Source organism: Anoplolepis gracilipes, chromosome 13 (genome assembly GCF_047496725.1).
Source record: "Anoplolepis gracilipes chromosome 13, ASM4749672v1, whole genome shotgun sequence".
NCBI classification, from domain to species: domain Eukaryota; kingdom Metazoa; phylum Arthropoda; class Insecta; order Hymenoptera; family Formicidae; genus Anoplolepis; species Anoplolepis gracilipes.
Window position 1 is genome coordinate 1,546,348 of NC_132982.1, and position 19,775 is coordinate 1,566,122.

Genomic DNA, 19,775 nt, shown 5'->3' on the forward strand with positions numbered 1-19,775 from the left:
TTAGTTTTGAGTGAGACGGTAATATCCATGGGTGTTTGACCGTATATTGCACTTCTGCATTTCTCAGTCTGCCATCCATACGAATCAATTCAAATTTGTCCAGCCACGGACTAAGATGCCTTAGATCGCTATTCTTCGCGATCGCCTCTCCCTTACGTAAGGTGTTTAATTCTTTGCCGTAAACTCGTTCCTGCTCCATTCCGACAACGCATCTTCTCGCATGCTCCAACTCTTCTGCTGACAGCGTCCGTGAATCTTTGAATTTCCTTTGACCTCTGCAAAACTGTGCAAATCTTTTGCATGTTGCAATCAGAAGTAATTTCTGAAAATTTGAAAATTTGGTTATTATCTCGTCCACATTTCTGACAACAAAGAGAGCAACACATTAAGAATCCTCGTTATTCTTCAAATCTTCTGGCGTCTCAGGTTCACAATCGTGATTCGGAAAACTGCTATTCCGTAACCACACCGGGCCATTCCACCACAACGTTGAATTACGCAAATCTTCGGGGTCGCATCCTCTTGATAGAATGTCTGCCGCATTCTTCTCTGACAAGGGAATTGTCGGAAGTGTCCCTCACCGATTTTAATGAGCTTTAGATATGTTGTAGAACATAAAAAAATATTAGACCCATATTTTTTTTAGCGGCGTATCTCAACGTTTAAAGGTTGAAACAATCCCTCGAATTTTTCATTTTTAGCGAATATCTTTGAAATTATAGGACATATAAAAAAATGTTTTATACAAAAGTTTTATGGTATTTTGTACTCTTTACAATAATATAATTGTATTTTTCAAAAATGTCAAATTTTTTAATTTACTTTACCCCTACCTCTTATTTTGCAAAATTTAAAAAATTTTTTAAGAACAAAAATTAAAGAGTATCGAAAGTCAAATTCATCCATGTATAATAATGTGGGTTCCACGAATCAATTTTGAGAAAACAAGATGATAACTTCGTGCTATAAGCGCTGCGCTATAAGTTGTGTTGTGTTATTTCTTTAGTTGCGACACATTCAATAAAAGCCTCTTGTGTATATATTTATGTTGTGCATATATTGGAACATAAAAATAGATTAATCTTAATGACATAATACGCAACATATTAGAAAATAAATTAAAGAATAAAAGAAACAGTAATATTATATTTCACATTTGCATATATAATTGTAAATATAAATTTATATAATTATTAAATATAATTTAATATATAATTTAATTTAATTTATTGATTAAAAAATACTATAAAATAAAAATAAAAGAAGGAATAGAAAAAAAAGTTAAAATATCAAAAAAAAGAAGAAAGAAAGGAAGAAGAAAAAGAGGTTGAAATTGTTACAAACGTAATTTCATATAAATAAGAATTTTTTATTAGGCAGAACTAAAAGAATACCAACATTTGTTGCAAGGAAAACTGCCAAAAACCTGTAACGTTTCGTCGGAGCCGACGTCTCGGACAATGCTCGTCGGTTCCAGGATTCGGGAGAAGGACAGGCACGGCGGATGATAGACTCCCTTTCTTATGTCGTTCTTAGACGAGTTTATTCTATTTATACAATGCTATTCGTAGACACGGTATTTACAAACGTGCAAGGATGAGATATATATATATATACAGGGGTATGTACAGGCGGGGTCCCGTGCGGGCCGTCGGTGTTCGTCCTGCTGACGCTGGTTCGGTCAGGGCGTTCGGGTGACGGACGACTTGGCGGTTCGGTCGGTGGCGTCCTAGCGGCGAACGGCTGGACGGGAGCGCACGACAGGCGGGCGCTTAGCTGTGCGGCCGGGGGCGTCCTGGTGGCGGACGGTTCTCTCTCTGGTCGCCCGAAGACGGGCGGTTTGTTTGTTGTCGTTCGGAGACGGACGGTTTCTCGTGCACGGGGCCGGAGGCCGGGGACACCCGGTCGGTTCAACGAGAACGCTCGTTGTCCGGAAGAGGGTCGGGCAAGGTGCCGGAGGCCGGGGACACCCGGTCGGTTCAACGAGAACGCTCGTTGTCCGAAGGATGGTCGGATAAGGTGCCGGAGGCCGGGGACGCCCGATCGGTTCAACGAGAACGCTCGTTGTCCGGAGGATCGTGGTAGAGGATAGTCGCTTGTGTCTGGAGCCTCGAGAGAACTCTCTTGAGGAAGGATCAGGACAGGACTAGGTGCCGGCTTTTCGGCCGAGCCGGCTTATATACCCGGCGACCGGCCTCCCACTCTCGGTTACGAGTAGAATAGGGAGGTGGTCGAGTGGGGAGACCGGGAGCCCCAACGTTGTACCGTTTGGTGGCGCCGAAAGGCGCCGATGTTTTGCAGGGGCGGCTGTTCGGCCCCTGGTGACTTTGTCACAAACCTTAACAGTATTCATCAATAATTTAAAAACACATCTTTTTTAAAGAAATTAGTACAGAATTTGTTCATAAATATATGTTTTACATTTATAGCACATATTTATTACAAAGATGATGTTCATAGAAAAAATGTTATGCAAAGCGATTTTTTACACCAAGAACAAGTTATTATTGTTGTTTCGCCACAAATATCGCATTTTACTTTAGAATTTTTTTTTAAACAAAATTCTACTGGTGTTTCAAACTCTGTTGGTCTATTCTGTATGTATCCACTTTGAAACCACGCATATTTTAATAAATTTTGAAATCTGGACGACGAGAACTGATAGTGTGTTAATGATTGTAATTTTAAGATATTATTTCTTGCATGATGATCCAAAACAAGATCTAACAACATAACGGTATCAGAAAAGTGTTTAATAAAATTCTTCCACAACCGAAATCCGTATACGTCTAATGGCTGTATTTTTCCCGTTGTACCGGCGGGAATAGTTAAAAAAACAATATCTGTTGCAGAATCTGGTTTGGTTTTTGAAATTATGTTAGGACAATATCCACTCCATGAATTTAATAATAATACCGATTGTGGCCCGACATTCGGAAAAAATACTTCCTTTAACCAAATTTTTACATGATTTGATGTTAATTTGCCTGATGTTGAAGCCAGAACAAAGATATTAGGCGCCTTGAATAATGTTTCCTGTACTCTTGGACCAAACGTTCCTGTAATTTCTTTTAAAACTATAAAAAGAGGTGATAATAATCTGCCATCAGCCGAAAGAGTTGAATTGTATAGCTATGCGTGGTTGATGATACAGACTGTACTACAGATTCTACCTTTTTTATACCTTTTTCAGCTAAAGTACGACCAGAATGAAATTCTAACTGAAATCCACTTTGATCCGAATTATAAATATTTTCCACTTCATATCGATTAATATAATATTTTACATTTGTAATAAATGTATCGCATTTATCTTCCAAGTCTGTTTTTGAGAGCACAGATTTTTTTGTTACAAATTTTGTTATTTTCCGAGACACAATATTATGTACCTTTTTGAATCTGTTTACCCATGTTTCAGAGGCTTTGAATCCTGGCGCATTTTCTTTTTCTTGTGCTTGAAAAGCCCATCAAGCGATGTCAATATCATGAATGATGATTTTTCTTTCAAGTGCTTTATTAAAATGATTTAATCTGTATTCATAAATTTTTTTTAATTCTTCCAACCTACTACCACCTTGAATGATTTGGTTTTCCCATCGTCATAGTTGTCGTATCGATGTAACTTTTTTAAATTTTTGTTTAACTCCTTCAAATGATCTTGGTCTTGTTTTACCACTCCTCCAGTATTCCATAGCTTGCCTTTTATAGTCATTCAATATTGTTGTTTCAACAGAACTACAAATAACTTCTTCTGGGAGATAGATTTTCTCTTCATTTGTCTCTAAAAAATCAATTTCTTCCGCTTTTGGAATCTCATATTCATCGTAAAAATCTAATGTTTCTTCCATTTCTAGTTGAAGTTGTTCTTCATCTTTTATTTCTAACAGCATACGTTCAATTTTTTCTTTCACTTCTCTTTCCTGTAGAGTTATCTGAGTTTGTTGATAAATCAAATCAGTAAAAGTTGCAGAAAGTAAAAGTATTATGTTGTATGGATTAAACTGCAGCATTCTGAAATATTAAAATTTTAATATATATCTCGAACTTTTATTATATATAAAAAAGAATAAATTTTACAATTAATAAAATTGTCTTTTTATGATAGTAATATCATCTCTTACTTTCTCTTGACAAAAATATAATAAGGCAAAATAAATTAAGCGATTAAAACAAAATAATAATTTTGTATTTTGTGTATGTTGTGATGATAGAGAAAAACTACAGTATAAGATATTGAAATAGAAATTATAAAATTTGAAGTAACCAGAAAATAATTTTTTAAACAAAAAATAACTTTATTGTTGGTATAGATGCTTACAAAAAATTCATTGAACCATCAATCATAACATTTCATTGATAAAAAAATGATTTTTTTATAAATGCAGAACAATATAAGAGAATAATATGAAAAATGACAAAAAATGAATAACGATAGCAGAATTAAATATTTGTTTTTTATTATTAATATAATAAATTTTTTAAGACTTAAGTATTGATTTATTTTTTATAATATATATGTGTGTGCGTGCGTGCGTGCGTGCGTGCGTGCGTGCGTGCGTGCGTGCGTGCGTGCGTGCGTGCGTGCGTGCGTGCGTGCGTGCGTGCGTGTGTGTGTGTGTGTGTGTAATTAGTAAATTAATTCTTGTTCCATTTCATTTCGGTTTTCCGTACATTACGATGTTGCATTATAGGTATATGCATAATAATGATTTAATGAATTTTTAGAATTTCAATAATCTCAAAGCAATGAATGACAAGAATAAGACAAAAAAGTAATATAACTCAACAATAAATACTTACATGTTCACGAAAGCATAATATTCAATACACTTCTTTACATTGCGAACTGAAAAGACAGCTTTCCGTTATTAGATATTTATATCTAAATTTAAATGATTATATGTATATATATATATATATATATATATATATATATATATATATATATATGTATATATATTTGCATATTTTGCACAACGACACGAACGAATAAATTTATCATGTAAAAATTATATATTCATATAATCAATGAATTTTTCTTTGCACTATCTTTAACACTGATTGAGTTGACTTCCGCAAATGTAATCTCGGATGGTATGACTTTGTAGTTTTATTGCTTAAAAACAGTATATACACGCTTATGCCTGCAGAGGTAAAATAATCTCTATTTTTATTTCATGCATCACAGCACTATTTTAATTCTTGCAATATGTAAACATACTTACATATGATACTTTTGTTATATATACATTAATGGAATAAAGACTAAAGACTCTCCAATTAAAGATTAAAAATAAAATGAAATTCGCCTTTAGGAGGCGAACGGTATAGGTGCGCAAAAAAAAGAAAACAAAAATTTCAAATTAAGAAATTTTTATTATACAAACGTTTCGGTCTTTATTTAGACCTTAGAAAAATAGATTAGTTATATGAATATATTATTTTTACCTGATTTTATTCGTTTGTGTCGTGTGCAAAATATGCAAATATATATATATATATATATACAGGGTGTCCCCGAATTGCCGGATCAACTCTCGTGGGTAGATAGAGCGTGTTAAACTAAAAAGAAAATTCTTATGTCATTTTGCTAAATTCGCAATAATTAATGAAATATAAACTAATAAAGATTGGCCAATCCGAGCCAGTATAAGCGCGTGACGCGAAGAAACCTCCTCTTGTCACTTGATACTAAGCGCGCGGCGCGAAGACGCCTCCCACTTGTTATCTGATACTAGGCGCGCGACGAGACAGAGGCGGAGTACTCTACAAAGGACATACAAAGGACGTACTGAAAGAGACACATACAGTGCGCGTTGCGTTTATATGCATGTGATTGTTTCAGTTATCATACACGGCAAAAAATTAATATGACTTGATTACTCGAATAATCAGTAATTAATTATCCAAAATTTTTTTATTACTGTTGGAATAATTAACGTCGAAAATTATTTGATTACTTGGATAATTATAGTCGAAAATTATTTGATGTAAGAGACTCGCGGCTGAATGCAAGGATATTAAATTTCCACGGAATCGGTCGGCGAAGAGATAAGCCGCGGCACAAACGTTTGAAAAAAATTAATTTACCGTTCACTTTTTCAATTTATTATTTAGTCCACATCAGTAGATGCCCAGCAGTCTGCATGTACGTTTCGTGAGAAAGTTATTGACAAATGGAGTACACTGCAATAGAATACACGGATATGATTATTGCATATGGAATGGCCGGCGAAAACGCTCGTGCAGCGACTCGTTTATACGCGGAGCGATTTCCTGATTGTAAACATCCTAATTATAATGTCATCTTAAGATGCATACAACGCGCAAGGGAGTCAGGAACTCTGATGCCAGATCATCACACTGCTGGTGTACCAATGCGTATTGGTGTAAATGAAGAGGAGAGAATTTTAAGAAGAATAGAAGAAAATCCTCAGGACAGTGTGCGCGGTGTGGCAAGGATGCTCGGTTTATCGCGACACGTGGTACACCGTACATTACGTTTAAATGATTTGCATCCTTATCATTTTCAGCGCGTTCAACAACTTTTGCCAAGAGATGAAGAACCACGCATCTCTTTTTGTGAAGGTATTTTTAATAATTTATTTAATATTTTTCTGTTATTTTTAATAAATATAGTAATCGGCGAAACATACACAGGGTTTCTTGCACAATGTCGGCGGGATTCTTTTTCCGACCGGATTTTGTGGACCGACGAAGCCACTTTTACGCCAAATGGGATATTTAATAGGCATAATTTTTTTATATGGAGTGATGAAAATCCGCACGCCATACGAGAACAGACCTTCCAATATCGCTGGGCAATAAATGTATGGGCAGGAATAACTACAATCCAAATCGTAAGTAATAACTTTACTATAACTTTACTGAGCAACTCAAGAAATTTTCTCTTACAGCTTCAATAAATTACTTTTTTCGGCAATTTTCAGATTAGCCCCTATTTTCTACCGCCCCGATTAAATGGGCAAATATATTATAATTTTTTAGAAAATATTTTGCCCACACTTCTCGAGGATATTCCTCTACGCGCACGGGTGCAATTAATTTATCAATACGATGGGGCTCCTGCGCATTTTTCGCGGCAAGTACGCGATTTTTTAAACACGCATTATCCGGACAGGTGGATAGGTCGAGGTGGCCCAATCATCTGGCCGGCATGATCGCCAGATTTAAATGTTCTTGATTATTTTGTGTGGGTCTATATTAAAAATTTAGTTGAACAGAGGCGTGATGGTACAGAAGCTGAAGTACAAGAAGCAATTCTCGCAGCTTTTCGTACTATCACGCCGGAAATGGCGTATCGTGCAACGTGCAATATTATTCGAAGGGCTGAACTCTGTGTACAAGAAAGAGGAAGGCACTTCGAACAGTTGTTACATTAAATTATGAGAGTGGATTAACCTATTGGGGATACCACTATAAAAAAAATGCGCTATGCTATCTACCGCAAGGTGGTGTGGAAACGATAGCACATTTCATATGTCGCGCTCTCGTGAGAGAGAGAGAGAGAGAGAGAGAGAGAGAGAGAGAGAGAAGTTGAGAGAGAATAGTTCGATGCGAGAAAAAATTATTTGATTGCTTGGATAATCAGTAATTAAAGTAGAAAATTTTTGTAATCAAACCTAAAATTTTTTCAATTAATTAAATAAGAAGCATTTGACCTTAATACTGAATAGAAAAATTTTTAGATTTGATTACTAAAATTTTCTACTTTAATTACTGATTATCCAAGTAATCAAATAATTTTCGACTATAATTATCCAAGTAATCAAATAATTTTCGACGTTAATTATTCCAACAGTAATAAAAAAATTTTGGATAATTGATTACTGATTATTCGAGTAATCAAGTCATATTAATTTTTTGCCGTGTATGATAACTGAAACAATCACATGCATATAAACGCAGCGCGCACTGTATGTGTCTCTTTCAGTACGTCCTTTGTATGTCCTTTGTAGAGTACTCCGCCTCTGTCTCGTCGCGCGCCTAGTATCAGATAACAAGTGGGAGGCGTCTTCGCGCCGCGCGCTTAGTATCAAGTGACAAGAGGAGGTTTCTTCGCGTCGCGCGCTTATACTGGCTCGGATTGGCCGATCTTTATTAGTTTATATTTCATTAATTATTGCGAATTTAGCAAAATGACATAAGAATTTTCTTTTTAGTTTAACACGCTCTATCTACCCACGAGAGTTGATCCGGCAATTCGGGGACACCCTGTATATGTATATATATATACACATCTATGCTTTATTTCGTGTAATACGTTGCGTATTATGTCATTAAGATTAATCTATTTTTATATTCCAATATATACGCAAGATAAATATATACACAAGAGGCTTTTATTGAATGTGTCGCAACTAAAGAAATAACGCAACACAACTTATAGCGCAGCGCCTATAGCACGAAGTTATCATCTTGTTTTCTCAAAATTGATTCGTGGAACCCACATATTATTATACATGGATGAATTTGACTTTCGATACTCTTTAATTTTTGTTTTTAAAAAATTTTTTAAATTTTGCAAAATAAGAGGTGGGGGTAGGGTAAATTGAAAAATTTGATATTTTTGAAAAATACAATTATACTATTGTAAAGAGTACAAAATACCATAAAACTTTTGTATAAAACATTTTTTCATATGTCCTATAATTTCAAAGATATTCGCTAAAAACGAAAAATTCGTTATTCTTCGAGGGATTGTTTCAACCTCTAAACGTTGAGATACGCCTCTAAAAAAAATATGGGTCTAATATTTTTTTATGTTCTACAACATATCCAAAGTTCATTAAAATCGGTGAGGGACACTTCCGACAGTTCCCTTGTGAGTTCACATGTTTCCAATCTTCCACCGATGTGAGCTCTTAAATTCCTTCCACTCTATGCGCAACAAACACCGGGAGTTTTTTGTTAGCCGCCTTGATCCAATGAAGGACTATGGATGAATCAGCCCAATAATATATTTTGTTGATCTTCATATCCACAGAAATTTTTAACTTATACATGAGTCGCGCTAATAGTAGAGCTCCACACAACTCGAGTCTTGGTATTGATAATGCCTTGAGCGGAGCTACTCTCGATTTCGCACAGACTAAACCGATTCGTATCTTCTACTGTCGTCCGTTCTTATGAAGATACAAACGCCGTAGGCCCGCTCGCTGGCGTCACAAAATCCGTACAATTGAACTTCCGCGTCCGGCTCATCCGTGCCGATTCTATGCTGCACATCGAATCCATCCAGTTTTCTCATCTCCATCGTGTATTTGAGCCATTTATTGGTAATATCCATCGGCAGCCTACTTGAATCTTCCACAAGTCTTGTATCAAGAGTCTAGCATTTAAAATAACCGGTGCCAACAATTCAACCAGGTCAAATATTTGTACTATACTTGACATAATGGATCTCTTGGTGTGTGACACGTGGGCCTCCATTTTATAGAATAATGGAACTTATCAGTTATATGATTCCACTTAATTCCAAGCGCTTTTGAAACGACCCTCCAAATTACGCTCATAAGTCTCTACGAAATGTTCTCGCAGTAGCGCTCTTCCGGCGATCTTGTAATTTGACGTTCATCATGCTCCATCTGCCAAAACCGAGCAATGCTTGCATTAAGCTGTTCATTAGTGACCAAATAGCACGTCGTACTGCGATCCGTTCGATCGGTCATCGCACAATTGCCCGAAGCGATCCATCCAAGGACAGTCTTCTGCCATATAAACTGATTTTTCGAAATTTTGATTCTGCCGATGCACATCAGTTCGAAAAATATCTCAGCACCAAGCAATATATCCACGCCGTCGGCCTCACACATATCTGGATCAGCCAACTGCACGCAACGTGGAATCTGAAAATCTCGCACGCTGACTCCGTTGATCGGACCTCGCTGAGTAATCCTATCAATTACAAAACAATCGAATTTAGCTTCAAAGTCGTTGATTCTTGACACTAATGTTATTTGCACGTAATTATGAGCCTAGGTTGAAACTGCGCCCAGTCCGCTAACTGATATATTAGTTGAATGCTGCTTGAGGCCCAATGTCCTCGCACATTCATTCGTTATAAAACAAGAGAACCGCTGTCCAACAGTGCCCTACAACGTTTCACACTGCCTTGAGCGTCAAAAACACTTACAATTGCTGTGGCAAGCATCACTCTTCTATCCTGGATGAGCATGACCTTTGTTACCGCAATAAACACACGAGTCTTCTGCGGTCGTGACGAATGTGTTTGTTACACGATTCTGTTTGAATTTTATCCGTTGTGTGCTCGAGTTAACCGTTTGAACACGAGCCGATGCCTCCAATGCTCTGCAATGTCGAGATAAACATTTCGAAAACTCCTTGAATGTAGCACTTCCTTTGTTTTTTGATGCGGTTTCCCATGTTTTGTCTTGTGATCGAGCCGCGAATGGACCAAATGTATCATAAGGTTGTGCCATTGATTCGTAGGCCTCTTCAAAGCCTTCAGAGCTCTTAAATGCTTTAATGCTCCGATTAATTGTCGTAACGCCACATGATCAGGTTTGCCTAGAACTGGTAACTCAAATAAAGCGTGTTTTTGAATTATTAATCTTGGATCGTCGTATCTTTCTTTTAATAACGTCCAAGCTTCTGCGTAATTTTCTTTTGATGCGTCCAATGAATTGATGATATCTCTGGCTTCTAAAGAAGATATCAAATATTGCTTTTTTTGAGTTGTCGAGAGTGAGGTATTATTGTCGATCATGCTCATAAACATGTTACGAAACTGAATCCATTCCTCGATAGCTCCCGAAAATACTGGGAAATTAATTCTATGCAATCTTGAATGATTATTTGTAGTGTTACTTATCTGACTTATCGGCGTTTCATATCTATCCGTTCGTCCGTTACTCGTTGCTACAGTATTGTTCTCGGTTGCCTTGCTCTCTATCATGGCTTCTAATGATGACGTGACTGAAAAATATCTATTCTCGAATTCTTGTCTTTCCTCTTCATGTTTTTCCGATTCGTCTACCTCTATTTCTTCTATTTCCATTTGAACAGCGCTGAATTGCTCCCACGTTTCCGTAAACCTGCGCATTCGCTGGTGTAGCTCAAATATCGAGATATTTTCGAAGTCCACTTCGTTAATATAATTCCGTGCTTTTGTTAATAGCCTTTTTATTTGCGAACGTTTCAGTTTTAAAGATTTTAGTCTTGCTACATCGGAATTAACGCCCCTGGCTACAGACAATGGACTGTTTGATTCCGTCGGCACAAGTGGCATTATGCTTACGTTATACGGCTCGTTCTTATTAGCGATAATGTTAGTAGATTATTATTTTATTGAAAATCTTGATATCTCGCGATGAGCGTGCAATGGATTTTTATTAGACAAATCTTGACACGTATACGTGAGAACTTTTTCGAAACCGTTATAACAATATGTTTACTCGTTCAAGGTTGTGTAGTGTTATATTCAGAAAGATATTACCTTTTTATTATCTTTCCTTTTTGATCTCAGACCGTTTTCTTCGATCGTCGATCCGGCTCGAAGGACCAAAATTATGTATGTGTTTTTAATTGCCTTGGAATCTTGTAATGAGCATTATCACAATTGATTTTGATATAACACAAGTAACTTTATTCTTATTATAATTTGATATACAGTAACGGAGACAAAGGTGAAACGCGAACTTTTCGAATGTGTCAGCACGATAGTCGACACCAAAAAATATCAGGCCCGTACGCCCTCACAGGATAATATTATATACTAACATATACGTCAGAATTACCGTTATATACAAAATATTGAAAGTAATCGCAGTGTCGTAACAGCAATTTTCACGAATAATAGAAGTCAGAAAGGATTAAAGAATGTTTAGTGAGAATTTTACATTAAATATAATTTAATAGCAATTAGCGGTATCCTGGAGTTAACAAAAAAAAACACTGATCTGGTGAGAACGATGTCCTTTACATATACAAGTCTCTCGTACAAAAAAAAACAGTCACACGAATATTAGATCAGTCCCTCGATCGCAACTTTTTTTCGCTCTAAGAAATCCTCAACAGAGACTGACTCACGCTCTCTCTCTTTTTTTCTTCATTTCCTTTCCAATATACATTACCTTGGCAAAAGATTTGCAGAGCGAGCTAATGAGCTTCAGTACGGAAACGCTTTCCTGTACGGATATTCTCTGTCGCTTATTTTTGTAACATTTTATTTAAATTGAAGTTGAACGCTCGAGTCTAGTGACGTTTTCTTTCTAGACGCTTACATATAATAATGCTGTTTTGACAACTAAATTTTTCTATTGATATATTAAGGCGCTCCCATGTCTTTACATTGCTATCTTTTTAAGGCTTGTAATAGTGGTTGTAATTTGATATCTTTTTCTGTTTCGGTTGACAGTTCAGAACGTGTAATCGGCAGAGAATTAATTATATTTATTTCGAAATTGTCTACTACATCATATTCGAAATCATCCTTGTGTGTAAATCGTATTTAACGTCGGATGAAAAACTTTGTAAGAAAATAGCGCAGTATTGCATTCTTAACGCACTATGTACCAATAATCCCTTCCCGGGCCTTTCAAAAATTTGCGTAAGTAGACGGTGATCCGTATATAGTACGAAATGATTTTCAAATAAATATTGATAAAATTTTTTAATCGCGAAAATAATTGCATAAGCTTTTTTATCCATTTGAAAACATTTTCTGTGTGTAAGCAATTGTGACGCGTATTGAATCACACGTTTTGAACCGTCGAGCTGTTTTTGTGAGAACACTGCTCCTATTCCATACGCGCACGCTACTATTGTTTGTAAAGTCGAATTAATATGCGCTAGAATCTGTTTACTCATGAACGCCTCTTTTGGTTTTCGGAACGCGGTTTCGCATGCACTATTCCAATTGAACTGTACTTTGCGCGCGTTCAGCAGATTCCAACAGTTGCGAATCAGTTGAGTGAATGATCAGTGAGCGCTTAGTGATATAGGTCGTGCCTGCTGAACGGACTTTTACTACAGTATGACCTTATACTGTTTTCCTCACTTAACCGCATTTGTCAGTGTGTTTGCTAAAATTGTACATTAAAAAAATTTCACAAATCGTATATTAATTTGCAATATGGACGATTTAGATATTGCTATCTTACTTGCTATGTATGATGGTAAAAACGACCGAAGTAACGTATTGCATCTCCTGCTTAATGAATTTATGGAACCATTACCAAAGATGTATGAATTGAGACAATGTGACTTGAGAGTCAGAAACCAAAAATATTATGAAATTATAGTTCCTCTATATGATAAAATGTTATTTAATTATTTAAAGAGCATTTGAAAATGTCTCGTGCAACATTCGAAGTATGTTATGATACATTATCCACCTAGATAGGAAAGCATGCAAAAAATTGTAGCATTATTTTAATTTTAAAATGTAAAGTACGATATATTAATTTTAAAATGTAAAGTACGATATATTATACTAGAATTATAAATTTACATTTTGAAATTATTGATTAAATTATTATTATTATATATTATTGATTATAGAATATTATTATAATTATTGATTATATTATTATTATATATGTTTGTGCGTGTGCGTGAATCACATTACAATTATTGCAAAATTTTCCTATCTGAGCAATAAATGAAAAATATTCCTTGAATATTTATGAAATGTTTTTAAAATCCAAAATTAGCATCCCAAGAATGTTCCAAAACATTCCAGAATATTTACAGAATGTACAAGGAATATTTCAGGAATATTTAATAAACATTTACTAGGTATATGTTAGTAATATTTGATTTCGAATCCAGTTTCATATTTTTAGTTCTTAAGTTGGCTACAAGGACATTTTCTAGGGACTAAGTGTCCGCTCTACTATTTTATGTATTCTAAATTCTTGTTCAGTTTTTTATCCCCACAAAAGGATGTCCGTTAAGTTATCTCAGCAAGAGCATTGTATTATTTTCTCACGCATAAATAAATAAATTATATTTAAACCGTAACCATTAACAGGTTACGGTTTAAATATGGGCCCAGGACGTAGCCTTAACAGAAATACGAGGCAAGTAAATCGTGAACGCGAAATTATTTGCGAGGAAGAAACGTGAACTGTTGCTCGATCGAGAAACATATATAGTGTGTGAAAGAAATGACGAGTTGCATATATCAATGGCACAAGCAATGAACTCTGGTGTTTTGCCACCGATAGAACGTCTTAAAGGAAGAGAAAATTACAATTCCTGGAAGATAGCCATGCAAAGCTATCTAGAATTAGAAAACCTCTGGACTTGACACCGACGTGAAGAAAAATGCACGTGCGAAAGCGAAAATTATATTGGCACTTGATCCTATAAATTATATTCATGTGCAATCGGCAACAAATGCCGAAACCGCATGGAGAAGTCTGAGTGTAGTTTTTGATGACTCAGGTCTAACGCGTAAGGTAACGTTACTCAGAAAATTAGTAACAACGCGATTGGATAGCTGTAAATCTGTAAAAGAATATGTAAATAAAATTGTTACAACGGCTTATCAACTTACAGGAATTGGTCTTGAAGTCAAAGAAGAATGGATAGGTACACTATTACTAGCCGGACTCCCTGAGCAATACAAACCTATGATCATGGGAATTGAGAATTCCGACGTGAACATCACTGGCGACGCTATTAAAATCAAGTTGATGCAAGATGTAAATATATCAAACGAAGAGCTCAAAGGTGCAAATACTGAAGTGGCTTTCTATGAAAAAAAATGAAAATAAGCATAGAAAAGCAAAAATAAAGTGTTATGCATGCAACGGCTTGGGTCACATAGCATATCAATGTACAAGGAATAAAAATAAGAAGAAAGATGCAAACAAGGATACAAAAAGTGAATCAGCGGAGAAGAAAAGGAGTGATTTCAAACTACACGCAGCATCCGTCCCAAATAAAGACTGGATCATAGACTCTGGTGCGTCTACTCACTCAACAAATCAAAAGTGTTTGTTCAAAAATCTAAGCGAATGTGAGAGATCGTATATTTCACTTGTAGATGACTCTAAACTAGCTATAAGTGGTAAAGGTGGTATAAATTTAGACATTAAGGTTATAAATAGTTTACAACAAGTACAAGTAAAAGACGTAAGCTATGTACCAAATGCTACAACAAATCTGTTGTCGGTCAGTCAAATGACATCAGAAGACTTAAAAGTTGTATTTACTAAAACGAAATGTAAAGTTCTAGATCCTGAAAATAAGATTGTGGCAACGGGCTCAAGGATTGATGATCTGTATCACCTGGATGTTTATTCGCCAACAGCTTACTGCGCGGTCACAAGGATCAGTTGAGCTGTGGCACCGTCGACTTAGAACATTTGGGAAGATCAAATATGAAATTACTTAGAAACAAGCATGCAAAAGGATTAAGTTTTCCAGATCCAACTGAGGAGCCCTGTGAAACCTGTTAAAAGCAAGCATCGGAGGGACCCATTTCCAAATTCATCAAAAAGAGCATTAGCACCATTACACACGGACTTGTGTGGACCAATGGAAATAAAATCGATCGGAGATTTATCATATTTTATGACAATGATAGGTGATCATTCACGCAAGGTACGGACCTACTTTCTTGCACATAAATCTCAAGCCATAGACTGCTTTCGAGAATTCAAGAACATGGTAGAAAATGAAATGAATACCAAAATAAAAATGATCAGATAATGGTCGAGAATATGTTAACACACATTTCAGCAAATTTCTAAAGGATGCAGGAATCAAACACCAAACGACCATTCCCAATAGTCCACAGCAAAATGGACGTGCGGAGAGGATAAATCAAACGATAGTGGACAAAGCAAGGTGTCTTCTAATTGACGCTAACCTGGATAAAACTTTCTGGGCGGAAGTTGTGTCAACGCCAACGTATCTAGTGAATTGCACACCGGCAAAAGCGTTGAAGCATCAAACGCCAGAAGAAGGGTGGTCAGGTGAGAAACCAAATCTTTCGCACTTACAAGCGTTTCGAAGTCGTGTATTGGCACACATTCCCAAGGAATCCAGGCAAAAATAGGATGAAAAATCGAAGGAGTGTATCTTCCTCGGTTACACTGAAGACAGCAAAGGATATAGATTATTCGACGTGTTCACAAGAAGAGTTTTCAAAGCACGAGATGTTTTCCTTGAGAATACGACCACAGAGAAAACGAAAAACGCGAAGAGTGAGACTAATAAAGAAGAGATTCCCATAATGGATATAGTTGACAACGAAACAGAAGAGGCAGCTGAAGAAGGTATCCAAGAAGCGGGAGTTCAAAGCCTTGATAGACTGTCAATGACGTCTGCTTCAATTGAAGAATGGAGCACAGCGGAGGATGACAGTAATGCAGAAACGTTAAGCAGTGATATAGAGTATGCACTGGAAACTGAACGAGTTAAAATTCAAGCTGAACTAGAACCGCTACGTCGTTCATCGAGACAACCAAAGCCAAGGAACATGGATGACTTTGTTACATATAAACTGTCTAAGGAATTGCTAGAGGATCCCGTAACGCGAGAAAAAGCACTGAGAAGCACTAACAGAGATTACTAGCAAAAAGCTATGGAAGACGAATATAATTCGTTAATAGAAAACAGAATGTGAAAGCTAGTGGACCTCCCACCAGGAAGAAAAGCACTCGACTGTAAATAGATCTATAAAATGAAGAAAAATGCAGCAGGAAAATTAGAGCGATACAAGGCAAGGCTAGTTGCAAGAGGCTTTGCACAAACAAAGGGTATTGACTATGAGGACATATACTCTCCTGTGGTCAGACATGCATCGATAAGACTGTTATTGGCTTTGGCAGTCAGATTTAATATGGATGTGGATCACCTTGATGTAACGACAGCATTCCTACAGTGCGATTTAAAAGAAGAAGTTAATTAGATGACGAGAATAAGACTGCTCTCTTTTTGATACTGAGATAGTTTCGATAGCCCTTTCTTTGCTTAACGAGGTGGGGATTTTGACCTATGGAATGCTGTTACTCTCTCTCTCGCTCGTGTAATACCGATTGTTCCAGTGGTCCGGTATGCGATTCTCCAATTTCGTTTACAGAAGATTCGGCCGTTGGTTGATAAAACGAGCGTTCCTGTTCGGTTTAAGAGCACCTTATAACTTCATATAATATTCAACGTATAATTTTGATTGTTGGATAGATTTGTCTTTTCTTAGATTTTAATGAACAAAGTTATTAGTGAGTCGGTTGCCGATGTGGGTCGTAATTATTTGAAATAAAATTTGCTTATTCCTTACATTATTCGTTATTAATGTTAAAATTCTTATGACTAATATATGTATATATATATGTATATCTATATTTATATTTACAGTATTAATAATGTAACCGCTTCGAGCTTGCTCTAATAGATAGATTTACGCAATTTCCTCACTCGGTAATGATTACATTTAAAAAATTTTATATTTTCTACTTGGCCGTCACAAAAGAACTAAAAAATGTTACCGACCGTCGGCATGAGAGTGAGCGAGACAGCAATAAAAACGAGCGAGACAGCAATAGGAGCGAGGAAGACGGTAATAGGAGTGAGCGAGAGGGGAATAAGCAGCTTGGCCATGAAGTAAGAATAAGGAGACCTAACTACATAGTGTAGAGAGAGGAAAAGTTGCTCACAGAAAATGTTCCGTATAGTGGCAAGTCCGTTGAATGGAATAACTTTCAACCTTTGGTCTTAAAAATTCGTATATGTGCAATTTGACGTTGATAGTGGTGTAATGTATGAGCGTGTAGTTGTGCAGTAAATAATTTTGAAAATATATATATTTTGAAGTAAGTATTGTTACGTCCCGGCACCAAAATTTTTCTCATTTACTTCTAAGAAATACTAAACTTATAATATAAAGCCAAACGACAAGTTACCGACTACATTTTAGCCGATAAGTTATTCACTAAGACAAGTTACCCATTATAACCGTTACCGACTCTAGCTGACAGTACGAAACGTTAATCATAAAATAGCTGCTCTCCCACCACCATAAGACTCTCCCGCTACTCCGAAACCTTAGATAACCCTTCCTACCCCCACTTTCCAACCCCGACCTGCACAAACCGAGGGACCTCGAAACAGTCCCAAAAATCGTCACATCAATTCGAGACTCTGAGCGATGCACTTCTCTCTCTAGAAGTGCTCCTCATCCTTGCGATTCTATTTCTATACGCGATTCCATTTCCAAACACTGTTCCAAATCAGCACGCTTTCCATATCCACATTCGTTTCCATTTCGGTACGCGATCCTATTCCATACAGTTCCTCTGCAACGTCATTCTACTTCATGCGAGCGCCTGTTATATCGTTACTTTATTATACTACGTCTGTACACCCTGCGTCAGTTCTCCGCGCCGATAGCTCTCCGATTCATAGTCACGCGTCACCACTGTAACCACCCAATGTAAGGTTAGCCAAAAATACACGTATTTACGAAACCTCATTGTGCATTAATACCAAAACATACCTGAACCCAATCCGCATTTTCTACGTTCGGCGTCATATTAAATTTCAATCCGACTCTCAACAGACCTGGTTTCGACCATTAACCAAACCAGCGACGTAGCGGTGCAAACAATTGCACGCTCGTTACTACCCCTTCCCAGCCGATATCGTGCTAATACTCTGCACATACGGTACTCCTACTCTAAAACCAAACTTATACCTTCTCCTGGAAGCATCGTGCTAATATTCTGCACATGCCACCTCCCTACCTCAAAACCAATGGTCGAACCCAGCGAACACGTGAAATTAATTTGATCTTTTGTAGATGCCAAAAATAAGAAGAGGCGGACACAAATTCCACGCGCGACGTTTATATTACGAATACAAATACGCCCCCGTCAGTGAAGCGGATAGTGAATTCCTCGGGACGGATCGTCTATATTTTGACTTAGAGTACGAGGCGTACTTTAACCCGACGTTACGAACAAAGCAGGTCAAACCTCTGAGGACGGACATCCGCATAAAGTCTATGGGATATTTTCCGTGGCCGCGCAAACTGATACAGTTAGACACACAGCTACTGTTCCCCCCTCTGCCGCCCGCGAATTACGTACCGGGAGACCCGAAGAAGACCCGCTACCTCCAGATACGCGACGAAATATTATACCTAAATTACGGGTGTTCCACCCCCGAGCACTGGAGTTCCGCGGAACAACTGATAGTAATAGATTAATATTACACGGAACGAAATATAACGATATCTCGTAGCAGCGTCACTCAAAATACGAAGCTTGGAAAACCTAGAGTTTTCTCGTGCCTACACTTTTACGACCGACCCTTTTTTTTTGCTTCCTGCGTTTCGCTTGAGCCAGCTCGCCCTCCGCTAAACCCTTCCAAAATAGTATTTTCGCTCCGCGCTGCAGAGACCGGTTTACGACCGACCCTTTTTTTTTTTCCTGCATTTCGCGTTGACCATTCTCTCTCTTGTCGAGATTTTCTCGAAGACAATACTTGTTTCCAAGTTAATACTCGTTTCAAATATTGTATAACGCGCGTGTTATTTTATTCATTAATTTGTAAACAATTAATATTTAAACCGAATAAATATAGGAAACCTATTTTTCGTTATTCAATTATTTTTTACTCCTTCCTTATTCTGACCACGACTAATAACAACGCTTTATGCAAGCAATAACAATAATAGTATTTAACCATGACCTATTGACAATACACCTACATGTGTTACGGACAACTGCGCCCCATACGGGAGGGCCACCCCTCCCCTCCCGCCGTCGAAGCGCGTC

At 37.0% G+C, this 19,775-nt stretch overlaps 1 pseudogene; it reads right to left on the reverse strand.

The window, feature by feature from the left end:
• Positions 1 to 2,423: 2,423 nt before the first annotated feature.
• On the reverse strand, positions 2,424 to 4,010 carry LOC140672758 (uncharacterized; annotated as a pseudogene).
• Between the last annotated feature and the right edge of the window lie 15,765 nt (positions 4,011 to 19,775).